This window comes from Polypterus senegalus, chromosome 7 (genome assembly GCF_016835505.1).
Source record: "Polypterus senegalus isolate Bchr_013 chromosome 7, ASM1683550v1, whole genome shotgun sequence".
Taxonomy (NCBI): domain Eukaryota; kingdom Metazoa; phylum Chordata; class Cladistia; order Polypteriformes; family Polypteridae; genus Polypterus; species Polypterus senegalus.
In genome coordinates this window covers 182,939,304-182,946,829 of record NC_053160.1, presented here as the reverse complement: position 1 = coordinate 182,946,829, position 7,526 = coordinate 182,939,304, and positions in this window count along the sequence as shown.

Sequence of the window (7,526 nt, the reverse complement as noted above, 5' to 3'; positions counted from 1 at the left end):
TGAGAAATATGAATTTGTACATATACTATACTTCCATTTCAGAAAAACAGGATTTCCTCTCTCAGTAAAGACCTAGATTCTGTTATATTTCACATATCACAGACTTTTCTAAAAAGTACCAATGTACGTACATGAATATTTATTCTTTTAAGATTAGATAATTAGATCATCCCTGATGGGGGATCGCAAGAATCGTTCGGTACAGGGGTACTTTCATCGGATTGGCTGGCCCAGCGTTGTTTGAGCTGTGGAATGGCCAAATGGGGGGAGACAGCTTGATGGCCGAGGTCTCCATGACTCTGAACAAATCCAAATCTTATTATGTGATAAAGTGCCACATGAGAGGATGGGCATCAAATTAAAAGAAGTGGGAGTTCAGGGTGATGTTTTTAGATGGGTGCAGAATTGGCTCAGACACAAGAAGGTGAGTGTGATGGTGCAAGGAACCTCATCAGAATTGGCTGATGTTTAGAGTGGTGACCAGCAGGGGTCAGTGTTAGGGCCGCTGCTATTTGTAATATATAGAAATGATTTAGATAGGAATATAAGTAACAAGCTGGTTAAATTTGCAGATGATACCAAGATAAGTGGATTAGCAGATAATTTGGAATCTGTTATATCATCACAGAAGGACTTGGACAGCAGATTTGTGGCAGATGAAATTTAATGTCAGTAAATGTAGAGTATTACACATAGGAAGTAAAAATGTGAGGTTTGAATACACAATGGGTGGTCAGAAAATAGAGAGTCCACCTTATGAGAAGGATTTAGGAGTCGTAGTGGACTCATCACGATCGACTGCCAGCCAGTGTTCAGAAGCCATTGAGAAGACTAACAGAATGTCAGGTTATATAGCGCCTTGATGTGTGGAGTACAAGTCACAGGAGGTTCTGCTCAACCTTTATAACACACTGGTGAGGCCTCATCTGGAGCACTGGGTGCAGTTTTGGTCTCCAGACTACAAAAAGGACATAACAGCACTAGAGAAAGTCTAGAGAAGAGCAACAAGGCTGAGTCCAGAGCTACAGAGGGTGATTTATGAGAAAAGATTAAAGGAGTTGAATGTTTTAACAGCTTAATGTCAGTAAATGTAAAGAATTACACATAGGAAGTAAAAATGTGAGGTTTGAATACACAATTGGTGGTCTGGAAATTGAGAGTCCACCTTATGAGAAGTTATTGACTTCCAGGCGGTGTTCAGAAGCCATTAAGAAGGCTAACAGAATGTCAGGTTATATAGCGCCTTGATGTGTGGAGTACAAGTCACAGGAGGTTCTGCTCAACCTTTATAACACACTGGTGAGGCCTCGTCTGGAGTACTGGGTGCAGTTTGGGTCTCTGGGCTACAAAAAAGACATTACAGCACTGGAGAAAGTCTAGAGAAGAGCAACAAGGCTGATTCAGGGCTACAGGGGTTGAATTATGAGGAAAGATTAAAAGAGCTGAGCCTTTACAGAGATGAAGAGGTGACCTGAGTGAAGTGTTTAAAAATATGAAGTGAATTAGTCCAGTGGATCGAGACGGTTATTTTAAAATGAGTTCATTAAGAACACGGGGACACAGTTGGAAACTTCTGAAGGGTAAATTTCGCACAAACATTAGGAAGTTTTTCTTTGCACAAAAAACGAGAGACACTTGGAATAAGCGACCAAGTAGTCCGGTAGACAGTAAGACGTCAGGGACTTTCAAAACTTGACTTGATGTTTTTTTATGAAGAAATAAGCGAAGAGGACTGGCAAGCTCTGTTGGGCTGAATGACCTGTTCTCGTCTCAAGTGTTCTAATTTGATATCATCTACTGTTAAATTCTGCTCTGTACTTGTAATATTTTTATTTTCATACTGTATTGAGGATTTGTTCTGTTCTGTGTACTGTATTGTATTTTATTGACCCCCTTTTTTTTGACACCCACTGCATGCCCAACCTACCTGAAAAGGGGTCTCTCTCTTTGAACTGCCTTTCCCGAGGTTTCTTCCATTTTTTCCCCCCCCGACAAGGGTTTTTTTTCTTGTCTTCTTAAGAGTGTCAAGGCTGGGGGGCTGTCAAGGGGCAGGCGCTGTTAAAGCCCATTGCGGCACTCCTTGTATGATTTTGGGCTGCACAAAAATAAATTGTATTGTATTGTATAAAGTTTATCAATCCCAAGAAAAAATTTAGACACATACAACAGAAACAGAAGGATAAGGACTCATAGGATAAATAATACAAACAATCAATAAATGTATATTGTGCAGATATTTCAAAATGAACTTAAGTCTTCAGTTAAACTGCAACCATAACATTTTTCAAACTACTAAATACACTTAATACTGTACTTTCTATTTTGTAGACTTAAAAGTACAAACGTTGTAAAACAGCGCCGCCTACAGACAATCCATCATTACTTGCTATATGCTTTATTAATTCAATTCGCAAAAAAAGGCCAATAGATTTCAGATCCTGATTAAACGCTAATGCGGTGTTTAAGAGCTAATCTTCTCTCTCTTTTTAAACTTTCACTCCATTTAATTTTTTTTCAGTTAATTTTTTTAACTGTGTATCGCGCTCTTCACCGATTGCAGGCGCAGGGCGCTGTGACCAATTCTTTGGTAAACTGCAAACATAAATGTTACAAATTACTAAATACAGAACTACTAGGGTGTTGTACCGTGTTCGCCATTATGAATGTAGTGAGAAGTCAAACAAAATGACAACTTTTATTGGCTAAATAAAAAGCTTGCATATTGTAATCTTTATTTAGTTAGCCAATAAAAGGTGTCATTTTGTTTGACTTCTCACTAAATACAGAATTAGAACACAAAGACAAATATTTGTTTAAGCAGACAGGAAAACAAAGCATTTTGATTAACATAAATATAACCCAGCACTATGTGTTAATTATTTGTTGAACTATGGCCAATTGATAACGGACCAGAGGAAAAACAAATAATTGTAAAATGTGGCTAATCTCCCATTACCTGCAAATTATTAAACGTGTTTGTTATCAAGTTTAAGCTGTATCCTTTGGTGCAGGCATGTGTGCGGGGCGAGAAGAAGAAAATGGAGCAATCCGGAAGGCAATTACATTTTTGGTTGGGAAGTCTGTTTGTGTTTAATCACAAATAAAAGTTAAGCAATATGAGAATTATTAGGAGCTTCGCAGAGTCGTTCTGGAGAATTTATTCCAGTTTTTTCTGCCACACAGATGACTTACCTCGTCCTTCTATTCATTCCATTTTTAATTTCTCGTATACTAAGTATAGGGAAAGGATTGTAATCGTCCGAAGATTTGATGTCGGGAGAATTTCGACGTTATAGACCTCCCCGAGTCCGAAAATACCATTTTTGAAATTATGTCTGTGTGTGTAAACACGATAACTTGAGAATGCTTTCACTTATTTCAACCAAATTTTGCATACTAGTATTAGGCACAAAACGTAGATTTCTATCAACTTTTGGACTATATCCGTTAACCGGGAGTGGTACTTTACCTTTTATTCATGCAGCTGCACGGTCCGATTTATTCAACTTTTCTTTTACAAGTAATGTTCAATACATTGTTAATTTGATCTGTTGTTGATTGTTCTTTAATTTACATAATATAAAAATCTAACCATTGTCTTGCGGTTTACTCCTCAAATATCGATCCCCGTACCCATGTATAAGAGAAAATCGAGGGGAGACTGTGGTGTCCGAGCACAGAACCCCAGAATGCAAATGTTCTATTTGTGATTGGTCTGAAAAAGTGGGATGGGAACTTTGTTAGGTGAACAAGGTATGCTGGGTGCTGATGGCGGAATCAAAATAAAAAGCGGTTGTTTGTTGTTACCTAAAAGTAGTGATGGGCGGAGTGAAGCCTCATGAAGCATCAAAACGTTTGAAGCAATTGTGTCGGAAATCGTATCGAAGCTTCGAAGCATTTGACACTCACCTCTTTAGTGACCCCTCCTGGCCATTTTCATTAACATTACACAAACTCATGATCCACTTCAATGACGTCTGTTATAACTCTTATTGCTTTTATTTTTCGCTGCTACAGACTGACAACGAAGAGAAGGGTTCGTCAGCAACTTCTAGTGTCTGATGTCTAAAAATATCAATATATAAATAACTAACGCCGACAAGCAGAATGCACTATACGCTAGCAAGAGTTAAAATAAGACGCCTCACGCATGGATTCCCGGCTCTTTCAATTAGTATTTACCTTTGCACTGTATCATTATAATCGCTCCTGTTATTAGTATTAGAATTAACCCTCATCTTTTCTTGAGATCACATTTAATAGCCTTAAATGTTTTCCTTGGTTTGACTTAATTAAAATGGAGTAGACGGAAAATAATGGTTTATCCCTGTACTTTGCCATGATATAGGTAAGCACATTTGAGAAAGAAAAGGTGAAATCCTTAAATCAGTTGTTATTATTCGATCAAGTATTGAAATATTTCATTTATTAGTACTTTACAATATTTTGTGGAGCACGAAAATAACGAATTAGCTACAACGAAATGACGCCGTCAATGGCACAATTAACTAAGATGGTTGCTTTTCAAATTCTGAACGTAGTGCTAGCCCGAGTTCGATCCCACTTAAAGACTCATCAAAATTAACAATAATAAAAAAAGGATCAGAATTGGTCTGCTGCTCATTATTTTGGCATAAAAGCCCTCACGAACCACCACCTTTTCGGTGAGTAAGTAAAAGACAGATCAGAGACCACTCCCGATTTTTACTGTACAGCCCGAGATTCTGCTGTCTGACTCCCTGGGTAGCCCGCCGCCGGGCTGGGGACCTGCGACTCTGTGTTATATTGTTTTCTAAAAAAAAATTGCTTTACAGTAAAAATCTATTTTATGAGCCAACTGAGGAATCCGAGAAGCGCAAAATACAGAAAATACACAATAAGAAGAGTAAAGAATAAAGTAATTATAACCCAACAGCCTCTCATCATCCAGAAACCGCTGCACGAGTGGGTCATAATAAAGGAAGGATGGGTTAAAACATAGGGAAAATTCATTACAACAAAACACAACTATACAGTATACAATGTTCATTTTTTAAGTTTAACATCAGATTCTTCAACTATAAATCACGACGGTTGCCTAATTGAAATGCTTTTAAAGCGATGTAACTTTAAGCAGGCCACAAACAACAGCACATTGCTTACCTGCCCGACGCTCCATCAAAGTCGGCTCGAACGAACTGCGGAAAAGGCGCGCAAAGCAACGCCACTGCAGAGGGTCAAAGGTCAAATATTAATTTAAAAAGAATATCAAACAAAAATTATTTTAAATCATTTGTCACGATTTAACACGCGTAAAAAATTCAAAAAAAGGGATTTAGGGAGCAATTAAAAAGATCACCCTGAATGTGGTGGCACGCGAACAGTGTCGATCCCGCTTCTGTCTCAGTGCTATAAGCTTCGCTGCCTTGTAGGGGTCCTGTACTAGTGAGGGGCACAACGATTCTTTTTAGTGATTCCAATCATTTCGTTCAGTTCGCCAAAAAGATTCGAATCTTTGAATCACTGATTCGTTCACTTCTGAAACAACAAGCTGTATTCTATCATAACAGTGTAACAACTTTAACCACCAAACAAAAAGCAAAGTAACAAAATAAGTAATTCACGCGCAATAATAATAATAATATTCTTTATTAAATTCTGACAATAAATAAAATGTAAACAATTAATATAAAAAAATCGGCAATGGTCTCCCCTCGACTTTCTCATATACTCAGATATGGGGATGGATATTTCAGGAGTAAACCGCAAGACATTTATATTATATACATTAAAAAACCATCAACAACAAATCAAATCAAATTAATAATATAGTGAACAATTATTATAAAAGTAAAGTTGAATAAATTGGACTCTGCAGCTGTATGAATAAAAGGTAAAGTACCACTTCCGGTTAGCGGAAATAGCTGAAAAGTTGATAGAAATCTACGTTTTGTTCCTAATACTTGTATGCAAAATTTGGTTGACCTCAGTGAAAGCGTACTCAGGTTATCAAGTTTACACACATACGCAGACAGAGACACAGACATAATTCCAAAAATGATATTTTCTTACTCGGGGAGGTCCAAAAGATCGAGATTCATCAATATCTGAAAATTGAATTTTTGGAGGATTCCAATACTTTCCCCATACTTTGTATATGAGAAAGTCAGGGAGGTCTAAAACACTAAGATTCATCAAAATCTCAACATCAGCTCCACAGATGATTACAATTCTTTCCCTAAACTTTACCTAAACTTCGTATACGAGAAAGTAAAATGGTATTTTCTGATGCAGGGAGGTCTAAAACATCGAGATTCATCAAAATCTCTAAATGGAATTTTTGGAGGATTCCAATAGTTTCACGATACTTCAGATACGAGAAAAAGTCAGGGAGATCTAAAACGTCGAGATTCACGGAGACTGACACAGCCAACGGATCTATACTAATAAAAGGCAAAGCCCTCACTGACTCACTCACTCACTCACTGACTCACTGACTCACTCACTCACTCACTGACTCACTGACTCACTCACTCACTCACTCACTGACTCACTCACTCACTCACTCACTGACTCACTCACTCACTCACTCACTCACTCACTCACTGACTCACTGACTCACTCACTCACTCACTCACTGACTCATCACTAATTCTCCAACTTCCCGTGTAGGTAGAAGGCTGAAATTTGACAGGCTCATTCCTTACAGCTTCCTTACAAAAGCTGGGCAGGTTTCATTTCGAAATTTTACGCGTAACGGTCATAACGGTCGACAACGTCCCCCATGTTAAACTTTCTTATTTATGGCCCCATCTTCACGAAATTTGGTAGGCGGCTTCCCTGCGCTAACCGAAACCGATGTACGTACTTATTTCGGCGGTATGATGCCACTGTTGGACGCCATATTGAACTTTCCAACGGTGTTTGTTACTTATGGGCCCATCTTCAAGAAATTTGGTACGCTAACTGAATCCTACTTACGTACATATATACGTCCATAGCCTGTAGCTCGGTCGCTGTGTGAGGTGGCGTTGGCACTCCTGAGCATAATCTAATTTTGAAAGTTGGGGCACCGATAATGTTACTGAGAAACTTACAGCCACCGAAACTTTGTAACGGCACGAGACTTCAGGTCACGTGTCTGCAAAAGGACCTAATTGAGGCAACTATTTTTACTGGCAGTGGCTCAGGGGAGAGAGTTTTTATTCCTCGCATCCCCGGTATACCCTCTGATCTCCCATTTTAATTCAAATGCCACCAATTTCCAGTAAGGCTCTGCTTCGCAATGACCATTAATAAGTCTCAGGGACAGACCCTACAAAAGGTTGCCATTGATTTGAGACAAGATTACTGTTCACATGGCCAACTGTACGTTGCATGCTCAAGAGTAAGCTCATCGCACAGCTTGGTCATATTACAACCGGAGGGCCGAACTCGCAATGTGGTATACAAAGAGATCCTTAACAAATAATTATTGGTATATTTTCCCTCAGTTTAAAAAGGTTTACTTTTATTCTTAATAAAAATTTTAAGGCAGTACTTCGCCG